The sequence below is a fragment of the Chelonoidis abingdonii genome, chromosome 8 (assembly GCF_003597395.2).
Source record: "Chelonoidis abingdonii isolate Lonesome George chromosome 8, CheloAbing_2.0, whole genome shotgun sequence".
NCBI lineage: Eukaryota > Metazoa > Chordata > Testudines > Testudinidae > Chelonoidis > Chelonoidis abingdonii.
The window spans coordinates 76,336,929-76,354,789 of NC_133776.1; positions in this window are offsets into that span (position 1 = coordinate 76,336,929).

A 17,861-nucleotide genomic window follows, 5' to 3' on the forward strand; every position below is an offset into this window, starting at 1 on the left:
GGCTATTTAATTTCCTTTTAAGTGAGGAGCTGAATTTTGGCTGATAAATTTGAATTCAGACAAAATTTAATAATTTGATTCACATAAGAATGTGTGAATATGAAGCAAAAATTTTGATTGCCTAACTGCTTAGCTTGTCCATAAAGGCTTCTATTTCAGATATCCTGAAGATACCTGAAGTTCAGGCAGGTGAATTTTAAAATAAAATAAAATAAAACCCGAACAAAACATATTTTTTACCAGACTATTTAAATAGCTATATCTGTTCTGTGTATAAATAAAGAAAACAGAGTTTTCTATCTATCACCTGTCACCGGCATAAAATTTGCTCCAAATGTTTAGGAAAAAAAAAAAGCCCTGACATCTTCAGTTTAGGAACATAACAACATACACCTACCTGTATTCTGTTGATAAGTGGGGTTTATTTTTGTGTGTGCTCCAATGTAAACACTACTTTTCCACATGACCCAGCTGGGGATTGCACTCGTTATTTCCAAAGGCTGGAATCTGAAGAGAGTCAAATTCGAACTAGAAATAGGTACAAAGTATTAGCAGTGATAGTACTTAACCATTGTAACAACTTAGCTGGGTGTGGACTAAGTCAATATTTCTCAACCAGGCGTACACGTTGTGATGGGCTAGACCTCCTATCTGGGATGCCACCTGATGTCCTGGGGTTTCACTCAGTGCCTCCTGCTCCACCAGCCTGGATTCCCTCTCCCTGTTTTGCTGAATTAGGCTTTCCGGCCTCTTGTAGCACACACACACACACACAGGTAGGGTCACACCCAGCTGCAGACACAGACTGAAGTCAGATCTCTGTGAGAGGATTCACCCAAGCATGCACATGCATACAGCTTTTGGGGAATAAACCCAAAATAATACTGTCTTGCGCTGTATAGAAAGATCTGCACAGTACAAGCTCATAAAAATTCGTCCTCTCCCTCAATGTGAAGGGAGAGATGCAAAATTTCTTGCGCCCCCCCTTAGAAATTGCACAAACTGAGTTTAATAATAAACAAAACAAATTTATTAACTATAAAAGGCAGATTTTTATGATTATAATGGATAACAAACAGAACAAAGCAGATTACTGAGCAAACAAAACAAAACATGCATACTAAGCTTCAGATCTTAGAGACTGGTTTCAAGAAGTAATTTCGTATCCTAAATGTTACTTTAGGCAAACTGGAACTCTAAGCTACTGAAACTCTGCAGTTATTTCTTCTTACAGACAAGACCCCTGTCTCAATCTGGACTCACCCCTGCCTTTCCCCTCAGGTTAGTTCCTTTGTCCCTTCATGTACTTTAAGCAGTCTTTCTTCTTGGATAGGCAATGGAAGAGAGTCCAGATTAACTCCCTCCCCGGCCTTAAAAAGGATTTACCTAAGGCAGGAAACCTTTGTTTGATCCCCATCCTCCTACAGAGGAAAAATACCAGCAGTGTCCAAGGTGGTATTTTGTATCAAGTGATCTTATCACCTGACCTTGCTGTGTCAAAGCAGCTATGAAACCAGGTTTATTTGCAATGTCCACAGGAAGGAACTCCAAACAGATGGGAGATCCACATCTTCAAAGACTCACTGTCTTTTTCTAATGGCCCATTAAGGCTGATTGCTTACTGTCTGGTGGATGTTTCCCCAAGTACACACACAGTTGTAATTGTTACATAGTCAATATTCCTAACTTCAGATACAGAAATGATACATGCATACAAATTGGATAATCACATTCAGCAAACCGTAACCTTTCCAATGATATCTTACATGAGCCATTTTGCATAAAGTAAATCTTAGTTATGCCATATTCATATCATAACCATATTTCTATGAAGAATATGGAGTGTAACATCACACACATACCACTGGTGGTACACAGAGGTCTTCCAGGAGTTACATCAGCTCATCTAGATTTTTGCCTAGTTTTACAACAGGCTACATAAATAGCGCTAGCAGACTCAGCATAGACAAAAATTTCATAGAGACAAGGACTTGTTTATATTGCTCTATATACTATACACTGAAATGTAAATACAATATTTATATGCCAATTGATTTATTTTATAATTAAATGGTAAAAATGAGAAAGTAAGCTATTTTTAATAGACTGTTGTTTACAAAAACAGACACAAATAGGAAGTGTCACAAGTAGTTTTTAAGTAAGGTGAAACTTAGGTTTCAGAGTAGCAGCCGTGTTAGTCTGTATCCGCAAAAAGAACAGGCGTACTTGTGGCACCTTAGAGACTAACAAATTTATTTCAGCATGAGCTTTCATGAGCTACAGCTCACTTCTTCGGATGCATAGAATGGAACACACAGACAGGAGATATTTATACATACAGAGAACATGAAAAGGTGGAAGTATGCATACCATCAGGAAGAGTCTAATCAATTGAGATGAGCTATCATCAGCAGGAGAAAAAAAACTTTTGAAGTGATAATTAAGATGACCCATAGAAGGTTGAGGAGAACTTAACATAGGGAAATAGATTCAATTAGTGTAATGACCCAACAATTCCCAGTCTCGTTAACTCAGTTAATTGTATCTAATTTGCATATTAATTCGAGTTCAGCAGTCTCCTTTGGAGTCTATTTTTGAAGTTTTTTGTTGCAAAATTACCACTGTCAAGTCTGTCACTGAATGGTTAGAGAGGTTGAAGTGTTCTCCCGCTGGTTTTGAATGTTACGCTTCCTGATGTCAGATTTGTGTCCATTTATTCTTTGCGTAGAGACTGTCCGGTTTGACCAACGTACATTGCAGAGGGGCGTTGCTGGCATGTGATGGCATATATCACATCGGTAGATGTGCAGGTGAAAGAGCCCCTGATGGCGTAGCTGATGTGATTAGGTCCTATGATGGTGTCACTTGAATAGATAGTGGACAGAGCTGCGTTGGGCTTTGTTGCAAGGATAGGTTCCTGGGTTAGTGTTTATGTTGTATGATGTGCGGTTGCTTGTGAGTATTTGTTTCAGGTTGAGAGGCTGTCTATAAGTGAGGACTGGCCTGTCTCTCAAGATCTGTGAGAGTGAGGGATCATCTTTCAGGATAGTTGTAGATCTTTGATGATGCGCTGGAGAGGTTTTAGTTGGGGGCTGTGAGGGGTATGGCTTGCATTCTGTTATTTTCTTTGTTGGGCCTGTCCTGTAGTAGGTGGCTTCTGGTACTCTTCTGGCTCTGTCAATCTGTTTTTCATTTTAGCAGGCGGGTACTGTAGTTTTAAGAATGATTGCTAGAGATCTTGTAGGTGTTGGGCAAATTGCCGGCACTATTATGACGGGTCTTGCGCTCTCTCTTCTTTGGGGGGTTCAGGGTGCCATTTCTTGCCCCTGAATTGAAATATTAATTGTCCCACTAGTGTCCTTAAGGAGGGGAATGGAGAGGGAGGGACCTGGGCTCGCTCTTTACTCCAGGTCCCAGCCCAGGGGCCCTGACGATAGTGGTGAACCACTTGAACTGGCGGTTCCTTCCCCTGGGCTACTTCCCTCTCCTGCCCTTCAGCTTGTGGGGGCTTCCAGCCCCCCTCTGCACAAGCCAAGTGCCCCTTACCTAAGGTCTTGGACTTCTTAGCCCACCGCAGCACTCTCCAAACTTTCCTCTGCTTCTCTTCAAACTGTTCTCTGCTCCAATACCAATCCTTTCTGCTCCAACTCCCACACTGTCTGACTGAAGCAGGGTTTTTATCATGTGACTGACTGCAGGTGCTCTAATTGGCTTCAGGTGCTCTAGTTAATCTATAGCAAACTTTCTTCTCCTTACAGGGAATAAGGATCCCTTCTAACCCTCTCCTGCTGCCCTCTGGCCATGCTGTATCACAGTGTTTATCTCTGTCTGAGGATTGAGCAAATACAGTTGTATCTTAGAGCTGGCTGTAGACAATGGATCGTGTGGTGTGTCCTGGATGGAAGCTGGAGGCATATAGGTAAGTATAGACGTCAGTGGGTTTCCAGTATAGGGTAGTAGGTATGTGACCATCGCTTATTAGCACAGTAGTGTCTAGGAAATGGACCGCTTGTGTGGATTGGTCTAGGCTGAGGTTGATGGTGGGATGGAAATTGTTAAAATCATGGTGGAATTCCATGGTGAAACTTAGGGTTACACAAAACAAATCAGACTCTTCAGAGGGCTGTAGTAGTTTGGAAAGGTTAGACTAATGTAATAAAATACAAGCTAGATAACTGCAGCCTCATTTGGGAATCTCCATCATTTATACTATGTTAATAGACATACACACTCCAAAAACACTCCTCACTATTTCTCAGAGATTCATCTTGTTTCTCCCGCCTACACTTTTCAACCCACTTTATGATCACTTTTTTCCTAACTTTACTTTAACCTATGACCCTGAGATGTGAACATTTGTCATGTGTTGTTGCTTTAAAAAGGCATACTTTTACCATTAACATATTTTAAATGAACAATGTAGAGTATTTTGATGTGGTCCTGAACACATTTGTATTTGCAGCTTTTCACCTAAGAGAAAATTATTAACAAGGCACATTTTGAAAACACATAAAAAAAGAAACAGCAGAGGGAGCTGTTTTCTTACTTTCTTGCTATCTGTTGCTATTTTAAAAATCTGGAACCAAAATGATCATTTACGTATTGCGGAAAAATGCACAATTTGAATAGACCATAACTTATTCAGGTAAAAAGATGTTCTCTGGGAGGGGCTTAAACTTGACTCTCCTACACACAGGGGCATTGTTCACTATAGTTTCTGAAATGTTGTACAGTGGACTTTTAGCTGCAAAGTTATTACAGCATGATGCCCCATACATCTCTGCTTCTTACATAGTAGACCAGATATGCTGCATTATATCCAGATATCAGAATAATTTGTTTTCTTAAAATTTGAAGGATAACTAAAGACAATCGTTTTATTATTTACATTTTAAGAGATATTTGAAGGCAGTTGAGCTGAAAATGTATGTTTAAAATCCAAATGTGCTTAGCATATATTCTGAGACTTAGCTTTTATTGTTCATTTATATGCATATGGATTGTTTCCTATTCACTTACAGTGAGCGCACACTGTAGAAAAACTTGATGCATTCAAAAATCATGCTGAGATTCTCTTAATCATATTTTATTAGATTTATTTTTGGCCTGCTTTTTTAGTTTTGAGCCTCCAGGAAGAAAACAGTCACTCACTTACCTTCAATTTGTGTGTGATTATTTCAGGTTCAAGTTCAACCTTTATATCATATACAAAAATGCAGGCCTTCCTCTACTTATCTTTTGCTATTCCTTATGATGTAGTCAACTATTGTTATATCCTCTTCTTTATCTCTACTTGTCTCTCTTCCCTCCTTGTTCCTTTCTCTGTCCTACCCAGTCAATTGCCCCACTAACATTCTTTTTGAGACTGCCCCCAACAGCCTCTCTTCCTCTACATGCCTCCGTTTTAACCTACCCCTATATTTCCTCTATCCTCTATCCCACCCTTATTTCCTTGCTCCCAACGTTGCTTTGCACCCCCACATTTCCCATCCCTCATCTCCTCTTGTTCTTTCCTCACTCTGTCCCCTGTACCTTCATATTCACCTGCCTTTCTCAGTCTGTGTCCTCCTGCACTTTCCACTGCATTTCTCGGCCTCGTCATGACTTCCCAAACTCCTGTGGTCCCCCTCGGTCTCCATCAAACCCACTCATATTCTCTTCTCTCCCTTCTTCTTTCTGTATTTCCTTCTCTCCCTCAGTTTTCTAATGGAAAACATAGGTGGCAACCTGGCTTCTGTCCTAATGGGCACAGTAAGAGGCTGTATAGCATCTCAGGAGCAGCAGCATCACTTTCACATGCAAGAACTGTAGGGAAATAGTGGCCATCTTGTCTAAGGGCAACAGAATACAAATAGATTAATGGTGAGATTTTCAAAAGTACTCAGCGATGGCCTAAATCTAAGGGCAACATGTGACATCAGTCCATTGAGAGAAATGGGGAGGGAGTAGCCAAGTAGTGAAAATTCACTAGAAAACTGCAATAGTTCATGAGAAGTTCAAAAAACCAAAAACAAAACCCAAAAAGAGTGAGATTTGTGATAAAGTTGTGAGGATTGGCAGTCCTTGCATAACCAAGCACATAGATTTGTACTAATCTTTGTAAGAGGAAGTGTAGCTAAGCACATGAAAACTGGTTCTGTCATAATAAGCATGCAGGTTCTGTTCCCAGTGTCTCCAAAAGTGTTCCTTGTGCAGTCACCTCATCTCTAAAATGGAGAGAATTATTCTTGCTGCCCTCCTATGTTCAGTAATAGCTATGAAGCAGGGACTCTTGGCTCCCAGCCCAGTGTGCTTGTCTCTTCGTCAAAGGGTATTTTGATGGGGATGTCTGTCTCTCTCTCAAATTGCAGAGGGCCAGGCGCTTTCCCAGCTGGGGAACCATAAGCCAATATTGCTGAAATTTGGTGGCTTTGATGTGATAGTTTTCTTTTCACTTATTTGGAAATTGTCAAAAAGAGAAGTGCTAAATGATTGTGGGATTTATAGATAAAAGAAGATGGATGTTGAAGTCTGTGAAAATTTTGAAGTCAGAGGATGCTACAGTTTTTGTGTAAAATGGATAAAAAAATTTCATGAGATACACCCTTCAACATTTCTGAAAAGTGACTTTGGGCCATTTACTTCATTTTCCAAGAACACTTGCAAGTAATCAAAATACCCTAAAAAAATTTGGGCCTCTTAAAAAGTAGTTTTGATTTTCATTTTTTAAATCAAGCTAATGTTTCAACTCCAGAGAGGTTTTTAAGTTCCCATCAAAGGGAAAAAAGCTTGATCTAAATTTAACTATGGACCAACTATCAGTCATCCATAATTAGAAATATTAATTCCTTTCTATAGACCTGGTCTAAACACAGAATTGCACTATTTACAAAGTTCTATTTTTAAACTGATTTAGTTTAAACCACTGTAAAAGTCTATGTTGACACTCTTAAATCATTTTTAAGCCTGACCTATATCTGTGTAGCTAGAATCTGTAAACTTACAATACAAACTAATTTAACTAGTTTTAGACTAATATAAAAGTGCCCACGTGGGTTTGCACCATTTTAACAAAAGCATTTTTAAACCACTCCAACAGGTGCAACTTCAGTGTCTAAAAAGAGCCCTAGGTTTGTGATTAGGTAAATGAGTTCTAATCAGGTAGATACACCTCTACCCCAATATAACGCTGTCCTCGGAAGCCAAAAAATCTTACTGTGTTATAGGTGAACCCGCATTATATCAAACTTGCTTTGATCCGCCAGAGTGCGCAGCCCCTTTCTCCCCCCGCCACCTCGAGCACTGCTTTACCAGGTTATATCCACATTCGTGTTATATCGGGTTGCGTTATATCGGGGTAGAGGTGTAGTATGTGTTAATGTCACGTCATAGAATAACTGTTATCTGATCATTTATTTTTATTTTTTCCAAATTCATTCAACAAAAATTATACTTTCTTCTTTACAAGTAATTGATCTTGGCAAACAGTTTATTCCAGATTAACACAAAAGATTAGGTCATATTGGTATCTAATTGAATTACCCAGTATCAACTGTAATAGCGCACTAATGGTCATAGTACACCTCTACTTTGATATAATGCTGTCCTTGAGAGCCAAAAAATCTAACCGCGTTATATGTGAAACCATGTTATATTGAACTTGCTTTGATTCACCAGAGTGTGCAGCCCTAACCCACCCGAGAGCACCGCTTTACCGCGTTATATCCAAATTCATGTTATATTGGGTGGCGTTATATCGAGGTAACGGTGTATTGTTAAGAACAGTATCCCAGATGAGGCCACAGCACACCTAGTGCTGAGCTTTATGACTTTGTCCTCAACCACAATCCATTTCAGATTTGGGGACAATTAACCTCAAGTCCAGTGGCACATGCTATGGGTACCCACACATGGCCCCACAGTATGCCAACATTTTTATCCACTTTCCTATGAAGAAGTGGCAAACTTATTAATGAGCTTACATTGCATAAGGGAGTCTTGAGCAGAGCTAGATGGTATATTTCTGGGGTGCAAGGCTGGGGAGCTGGGGGGAATTGGCTGAATCCTTCCTATTGGCTGGGAGATCTTTCGTGTAACTCAGTTGGGTGTGTCCCTGCTTATGGATGGCTGTGTGAATGCAGTGCCTGTCAGAGGCTTGGAGCTTGACAGTAGCATTACAGTGTGAAAGCCAGCCGAGGCTGGTGGCTTGGAGGGCTCACTGGTCCCACAGTTCAGGTTGTGCCCATGGGGACCCTGTCACAATGTCTATACTGCAATCCTGGGGTATGATTTCAATTTGTGTAGACATATCTGAATTCGTTTTAATGTAGCTAGCTTGGCTACTGGAGCCATGGAGCAGCGGCTGCATGGGTTTCAGTACGGCCTAGCCCCATGAGTAATTACGTAGGCTTCCTGGTGGGCTTTTACAATCCATGGTGAAGCCAGTGCTGTTACCGCTCCAATACCAGACCTAGCTACATTAAAGCAAGGCTTGGTATGTCTATACAAACTGCAGCCACACTCTGTGATTGCAGTATAGACACCCCCTTAATGAATTACCTCGTTTTACTAAGGGGTTCAGTCTGTTTCTGTTAAGTAGCTAATATTACTTTTCTTGAAGTGATGATGAATTCACACAGTGCTAACCTATTGGTCCTGGGAGCAAGGATGGACTAACATGAATCATTGCCCAAAATGTGGCACTTTGAGCAGGAGCTTCAGACCTTAAGAGTTCCTGAGGTATCGCTTAGCATCAACATGACGTGCATCAGTATGTCTGGTTTATGCTGCGTGAGCCAGATGAGTCTAAAACATACAAGGCAGCTCTTGGACATGTGCAAATTGCACTGATGTCAATGGGAATCTAAGAATCTGAAGTTCTGGCCCAGTAGGTGTAGGGCCTTTCTCAGGATGTGCTTGGTATCAACCGTTCTACCATAAGCCCCATTTTAAATACAGAGTAGGAATTTCTGGCTTGAGTTTTCCTGCTGACAGCTTGACATCAGTCCTCCAATGGGCAGGATGGGAAATTATCATCTGTTGAACAGCTATAACTTTCCAGTCATTTTGGTAGCAGGTTGGACCATCTGTGTCTAGTACTTTATTTCCTTTTAAGAGAGAGAACATACCTCATCTATTTTTCAGAGCAAAGAAAGAACTAGAAAAAAACCACCCGGATTGAATTGGCCTTGTCAACACTGGTTCTCCACTTGTGAGGTAACTCCCTTCTCTTCATGTGTCATTATATAATGCCTGCTTCTGTAATTTTCACTCCATGCATCTGAAGAAGTGAGGTTTTTTACCCACAAAAGCTTATGCCCAAATAAATCTATTAGTCTTTAAGGTGCCACCCGACTCTTCGTTGTTTTTATAGTATTATAATGGATTTCTTATGGAAGTACTTATTCTAGTCACATATTTACCAAATAAATTAATTATCATCATTGCTTAGTTCTTTCAGTGGATGCCAGGCTAGTGTTCTTTCAGGCTGCTATTATTGATTCATCAAACTATATTTTGCTATTATATTTATCCCTAGTTATAAACTGATTTGCTGAAAGGAATCACTTTTCATATGAGTGGTTTTTGAACACATACATCTAGGATTTTGTGTTCCTACCTCTTTTCTAGACTTGCAGGTATAGAAATCCCACTCTAAGAATGTACCTCTCATTCTCTTTAAGATCAAAAAATGTAAAATCAGCATAAAGTTTCATTCTACAATCACGTTTAAAAATATGACTCCCTATGAATGATCTTTAATTGACATTCAGATATATACATCAGTCAGAGCATTTCTGAACAAATCTCTCTCATATTTTGTGAGAGAGAAATGTTACAGTGATGCAAAGGGTTGTATGTTCAAGGTACTGTTTGTACAGAAAAGGGTTTCTTCCTGTTGTCCCTTTGTTTTTAATATCCATGAGTGATTGAAGGCCCTGGTTAGTCTCCTGTTGAACTTAAAGTACCACTTTGGGAGTGGATGCATGTGTCACCGTATTTAAAACATTGCATAATATTAACTTCACAGCATTAGAGAAACCAGAGAAATTCCCACAAGTGACCTGGTGAAAATAGGATTATTGATTAAACACCAAGGCCAGATTTTCAGACAAATTAGGTGTGCAAAAGAGTGTTTGATTTAGGCATGCATTAACCAGATGCTCTATACAAGTCAGATAATTGCATACATAAATAAGTATTTGCATTTGCACACATTGTATACAATTTGTGTGTACTATCAATTTTCATGTAGAAGGAAAATATCCTTCTGGGAAAGGCCCTTTACACCAACCAGTTTTCCACTTTCCCCTGCCATGTAAGTGGCAGTTGCCCCTGCAGTACCTTTGTCAGTTATTCAGAAGTTGTGTGAAAGCTAATGATAGGTGGAGCATCACCTGATAAATTTGAGGTTCCAGATTTCTTTTTTTGGGATTGGTAGATTGGTCTAGGGCAGTGGTTCCCAAGCTTGTTCCACCACTTGTGCAGGGAAAGCCCCAGGTGGGCCAGGCTGGTTTGTTTACCTGCCGCATCCACAGGTTCGGCTGATTGCGGCTCCCAGTGGCTGCGGTTTGCTTCTCCAGGCCAATGGGAGCTCTTGGAAGCAGTGTGGGCCAAGGGACATACTGGCCGCCGCTTCCAGCAGCTCCCATTGCCCTGGAGCAGCAAACCGCGCCCACTGGAAGCCGCGATCGGCCAAACCTGCGGACGCGGCAGGTAAACAAACCAGCCCTGCCCACCAGGGGCTTTCCCTGCACAAGCGGTGGAACAAGTTTGGGAACCACTGGTCTAGGGTATGTATTTCTAGTTGAACAGTCATTAATTATAGTTTTCCTCCTATATTCCTCTTGTAAAATATTTCTCTTAAGTGAGCTGTTTTTAATATATTATAATTTTTAATATATTTTGTTTTTCCTTTGGAGAAGATGACGAGGCCAGATTTTTAAATCATCTCTTTACCTATCACATTTATGTTTGATTAACATTTATGTTATATTACATTCGTGTATTACATCTGTTTTTAGAGTACTTTTGAAGGTGAGACCCAAACAACTGAGTGCTTTAGTTGGTGCCAGTTCTGCTTAAGCAGGAGAAGAGAATTGGGATTTGCTGAGTGCAGCAGGGACAGCGCAGTTCCCTAAAAGGTATGGATCCCAGTATTGTAGGATGAATGTGAAAGGAACAGTTGAAATGATTTTGTTGCAATGACTGTTGTTCTTGGGCACACACATGCACTAGTGTGAGCTGAATCAGTACAGGTGGAGTCATTGTCAAGTTTTGCTCTAAAAAGATCCATTCAAAAGATGACTGGCAATGCTTGTGGAAAAAAAATTAACTTTGGCATAAGGACCAAAGTGTTTCCCCTGTGTAGAAGGCCCCTAAATTGATGGAAATAAGTTTTTCTCTCTAGTGTAGAAGGATCTTGAGAAGTCCACACCAAAAGTGAGCTGAGCTGGACTGTTTTTGGTAAGAGCTCCTATATTTGAATGTTTGGAGAATTATCAGTATGGGATTTTATGCTCTGGAATTTGCTTGATCCATAGGTCCTGTCAGAGCAGATTTTGTTGTCTTTCAAGGCATGCTGTAAGCCGAGGGTTGCCCTTGAGGTTGATTGTGGCCGGGGCAGGGGAGGGGACATTGAAAGTATGAGCAGGCTTGCCATTTGCCAAAGGAAGGCCAATCAGTGGTCCTTCTCAACAAGAAAACAACTCAGAGGGTGACAGAAATTGTCATTAGGTAGATCTGTTATAGAGTTTTGGGAGAGTACTGAGATTTTAAGGGATGGAAAGCTGAGAACACCAATGAAGGCCTCTATAGGTCCAGAGAGAGAAGGAAAAATAAAAATTATTTATTTTATTCAGCATCATCATGTTTCAATATGGAACTCAAAATTGAGCAAGGAAATATTAAAGCCAGCACTAATAAAAGTAGCTCTGTGGGGCATGTAAACTATTCAACCCTCACTATGTACTTAAGATGTTAGTTCAGTGCAGCTCATAAATGACTGAGAATAGAGGTCAAATTCAGTAGTCCTGTAACTTTACATAGTCAACTGGATCCTAGTGGGAAACAAAGCCAGGAAGTCAGTTTCATTCTGCTCTTCCTGTGAGTTTATCACAGCTGTTACAGGTGATGAGGATTATTACTCCCAAGACTTTCAGTATCCGGTGCACTGGTCATAAATCAGTAATGCTTTGGGTTGTCTGTGACTTTTGCTGTTACTACTGCTGATGATTATGGTCTCTGCATATAGTTGTGAATATACTTATTTAAACTCTGCCTTTTTTTTTTTTATCTTGCTGTTAGTAATTGATGTTGATTGTTGTTTATCTCTGTGTTCTTGCTGCCGCCTTAATTTCCACAATACACCTCAGGGCCCTCTTGCTGAATGCTGACCTGGCAAAAATGTTGGCAATCCACACATGCACCAGACATGTTTGCTAATAATGAGACCACTCATTTAGGCTAAGTCTGCCCTTAAAAGGTTTGCCAGTATAGTAAGGTTGGGTTAGGAATGTGGATTAGTTTTTTTACAATACTTTCAACCCAGTAAAAGTCCTACTCTAGATGCAGTTACACTGGCAAAAAATGCTTTTGCCTGTATATCTTATTCTGAATGGGAACTTGCATAAGCTATATTGGCAAAAGACGGTACCTGCTGCATCTACGCTGGCAACTATACTGGCAAATGTTTTCTAATGTATGTTAGGTCTGTGATGCATGTGAACGCTGACCAGATCAGCTTTGGGAAAAGAACCAGAGGCAGGATTTGGGGTTAGAATCAATACAATCATCCAGCAGTGTGATACATTTTCTCTTTTTCTTCCCATGCCTTGCCAACATTCTGAAAATGGTTATTATATGGTACCATTTCTATTTGTACTCAAAATATTGTAAGCATAACATTATAAGCAAAGAGACTTGCTTTCATTTTTAAATGTTCTGAAGTGAAAAATAACCATTGCTCAGAATTAAATGTCAGGCATTAAATTAACTGAAAGGATGGATCTTTTATAGGACAAAAATTTCAGCTTGAAATTTCCTGAAAAGGTATGTCTTTTTCACAGCTCTGCTCAGTCCACACAGATAATTATCAGCCATCCAATAATCCTTTTTGATCATTGGTGACTACTGCTGGTTTGATCTGATAAGAGTGGCTCCATATCCTGTCTCCAGTCTTCTGAACCATCCAGCCCCCTCCCCCAGTGAACATTCTGACATTCAGAGAGAGGAGATGGACTGATCCCAGGATATTATAAGTATTCTGGTCTTTACTGCTCTGGAAGCCTGGACTCCTGGAAGCACCAGCCATGATGTGGGTCAATGGGTACACTAAGGCATGTGAAATTAGCTAGTATTTTATTTTATAATTTTTATATATATCCACCTCTCCTATATAATATTATTAATTTCAGAAGTGGGCAAATTTTTCCATCAAGGTTAATTAAAGAGAGGGGACATAATTGTTTGAAGATAAGTTAAAGGGAAATGTTTTAGGTGGTGGTGTTAGAAAACACAATTTTTAATAAGATTTTTTTCTATTGATTTGCCAATTCCATCTAAATATCTATCAATACAATTGACTCACAGTTTGAGTTGAATCACAGTTATGAGTTTGAGTTGTAGTTATGTATTTCTATTACAATATCTTGCCTTTTGTTTGTAAAGTTTCTAATTAAGTTGTAAGCACTGTGACAAAGTTGCTCCTCTACCTTGGTGGGTCCTGTGCTTATTGGCAGATTTGCTCACCTCAGTGATCTTCCCCACAGTCTGGGTCAACTCCTCCTGTGTCTGATCAGGAGTTGGGAGGTTTGGGGGGAACCCAGGCCTGCCCTCTACTCCGGGTTCCAGCCCAGGGCCCTGTGGATTGCAGCTGTCTATAGTACCTCCTGTAACAGCTGCATGACAGCTACAACTCCCTGGGCTACTTCCCCCTGGCCTCCTCCAAACACCTTCTTTATCCTCACCACAGGATCTTCCTCTGGTGTCTGATAATGCTTGTACTCCTTAGTCCTCCAGCAGCACACCCTCTCACTCTCAGCTCCTTGTACCTGTTGCTCCCAGCTCCTCACACACACTTCCTCTCCTCTGGCTCCCCACTTCCCTGACTGGAGTGAGCTCCTTTTTAAACCCAGGTGCCCTGATTAGCCTGCCTTGATTGTTCTAATCAGCCTGTGTGCCTTAATTGGTTCTAGCAGGTTCCTGATTACTCTAGTGCAGCTCCTTCTCTGATCACTCAGGGAACAGAAAACTACTCATCCAGTGACCAGTATATTTGCCCGCTACCAGACTCCCGTACCCCACTGGCCTGAGTCTGTCACAGAACTAAGTTTTAAAAATCATGTTGTCACTGGTATTAGCATGGGATGTGCAAGGACAGTAAGGTAACTTTCCTTATATGCTTCATCCATCACCTGTGCCAAGTGCATGAACAAGCTGACACTGATTTGATAACATCATTGACATGGCCTGGTCAAAACACATTTCTGCTTAATCTTGTGATATTTTTGTTCAGAAATTATGAAACTTTTCCTGATGCTCTAAGACCCCAGTGACAGCACAGTCTTCGGTGGAATGGATTTTTAAACCGTGAAAGTCCAGATTATACAGGGAACAAATTTCATTTCATATGAGACCTAACTACAGATAATTTGAGTTCAGAAAATTAATTGCAAACTACAAAAAATCTGTTTTCATAGATATTAGAGACACTCCATCTAACTAGTTTCAAATTTGTACACACTTGTATTGTCTTGATTAGCAAATCTTAGCTTGCTTTAATCAACATTAGAACCACAAGTCATAAAGATATCAAAGAAAATAACTTCCAGAAACACATCTTATTAAAACTAATACATAATTATAAAAAGTGTAGAATCAATTGAACAGCCTTTTATTTACTTGTTCATAAATACAATGATTACCCTGAATTACCTTCTGTCTTAATAATCCTTGAGATACAAGGCCAAATTAATATGACTAATTTGAAAATAACATATGGCACATCCTGTACACTATTTCATTACTAAATATTACTGTAAAATTCCCCATGTGGTTCACTCATAAGGGGAGGAGTTTTATGTGTGGTTCTGCCAGGAGCAAGTGATTTTGATCCTAACCTTTGAATACTTCAGGAAAATATATTTAATTACAGTCTATTTTGGGAATTATATATACATGCAGGGTGAGTATATAACCTGAGACATAATGATGTGATTTTAAAGCATTTTGACACAAAACACTGATCTTGGCAATCAAATATAGGCAATGAAGCCCAAAGTCTGCCTTTGGGTAAACTAAAATTTGTTACAGTGAAAACCTCAGTGGGAGAGGTCCATCGTCACATATAGCCATTTCACCATAGGATAAGAATCACATATACATTCTCATTTTACTAATGGATCTGTCCCTCAAAAGGACCTGCACGCTCAATGAAATATATGTCCTTTTAGATGGAACCTTTTACTTGTAATCCTAATTTTTGCCAAATGAAACTAACAGTTTTGGTTATACCCAAAATATGCAGAAAAATATTTACATTTTAATTGCTATAAAAATAATTCTCATAATACCCCAGGAGGTTATCAAACAATATTATGTTTGAGAATAATTTTGAAAAATTATCCAGTGAAACATATATAAATTACAGTTTTCTACATATTTAAAATTAAATAAGTTATCATTGTTAGGAATATATTATAATTATGGGAAAGTTGAGAGCCATTTTCAAAGAAACACCATTCATGTCATCATGCACATTAAAAGTGAAATTTAAAAAATGATTTATAAGATGGGGTTTCTCAGACTGATACACATTATATCTGTAACTATTGTAGCAACTGCATGGAACTTGTAGAGAGGAGCACAGATTGCAAGAGAGAAGAGTTTGGAGGAGGCACCAGAAAGTTAGTTTTTTTGCACATGGCATGAATGCTAGCTGCAGTAGCAGCACCTTTGTAAATTGTTTGTAAAGTGCCATTTAATTTTATAAGCCTGAAGTCCTCTCTAGGGTCAGTCAGAGGGGAGGACCAGGAGGACCATTTGGCCTAGGCCTCAAGCTCAAAGAGGGCCTCAAATTTAGACACTTGTTAATTTTTTGGCATTTTATAGGTTTCTAAACTTGTTTTTGTGCACATACCTATCGGACCAAAATGTGACACACAGTCTCAGCTTAGAGCTGCAAATTTAAGCAAATAAGAGATGTGATTTGGTAAAAGACATAATTTTTTTGTTAACTGATATAGATTTTGTCATGTTAAAGGGTTAAAAATGTTCATAAATATTAATAAAAATATATTTGGTTCTGATGGCACAAGATTAGACCATGTGTTGTCATTTTTTATTTTTATTATGGCTGGGGACCTCAAAAGCTGGAAGTGGTTCTCTGAAAGGGCCTGGTCCTCTTCATATGCACTAACTCTCTGGGTGCTCCAGGGCTCAAGCGCCTACTGAAAAAAATAGTGGGTCCTCACGACCTAAAAGACCAGATTAATCTTTTATGAGTCTTGATGCCTGGACCGTGGCTCCACTACATGCACTCCACTGTCTCAGCCTCTTCCTGCTGAGGGCCTGCCCCCACCTGCTGCTCCACCTTGAGCCCCTCCCAAGCTCAGCTTCTTCTCCCAAGCCCCTGCCCATGCCCCAGCCTCTTTCCCCTGAGGCCCTGCGCACCAGTTGCATGGGGAGAGGAGCAGAGAGGAACACCCATCAGCAAAAACAAAAGTCAGCACGTGTAGTCCTCTCATGTTATTACCCAGGACGTGGTTCATGAAACATGGAGGCAGCAGTGAGACTCAGAGCAAGGAAGAGTGTGTGATTAACAGGAAGACAAAGCAGCAGCTAGAAACAGAGCAAACAGGCAGCAGGGAAGGAATCAGACCACCAAGGTTGCTATATTTTCAGACAAAAAACCTTGCACAAGCATGGAAGCAAGAAATTCTATATATAGAGAGCTGACCATAGCAGATAAAAATGAAGAAAAAAGAATGAGAAGTGAGAGAGACACTATTGCCAGGACTAATACCTGAAACCTTGGAACACCTCAAAAGGTGCATCAGGCGTATTGTGACTCCAGAAAGAATGAAACTATACAGAGATACAGGATTTTTTGAATCCCAAACTAAGATACAGAAGAGAGTATAGAAACTTACATTGCTGAGAACTCTGGTGTCCACATTTAACTTTGGAGACATAAAAGACTCACTAATTAGAGACAGGATTCTTTGAGAAACACATGATTCCAGCTTACAGAAGACATTGTTGAGAAAAACGTTATCCTTATTCGTTGTTTCAGACATCCATCGCTCATCAACAGGAGAACACATTCCAATTTATATAGGTCCTGATCAGTATATCCATCATTTGCAGGGATCAGGACAGACGTGAATTGGAACACATTCCCCTATTGTACAGTACAGTTCTGTACTTGTGTCCACCGGCCACATTCAAGGCTTATATCTACGGAGGACGTTGAGCAACTGACAAATGAGGAACTGATTGAGCTGGACCAACTATAGATATCTGAAGAAAGCAAGGACGATGATGACGACGATGTAGGGCAGGAAGCCAGGAGTCTGATGACAAAGAATCTCTCCTGTTTCTTTGGATTGCTGGATGAGATGATGGAAATCATACAGAGTGGTGATCCTTTTTGTGAACAGTCTTCCAAAGTCTTCAGGGCTCTCAATGATGCAGTGCCTTGCTACAGGGAGATCTATCATTCAAAGATTCATGCAGGAGAGCAGACATCAATAAAATCCTTTTTTAAGACTTCTGCAACTAAAAAGCCAGCCATGAAAAAGCCAGCCCAAGAAAACCCCTACCTAAGTTTAGCATAATTGACACTGTTTTATACTATATTACTGTACTGTATTTACTGTATT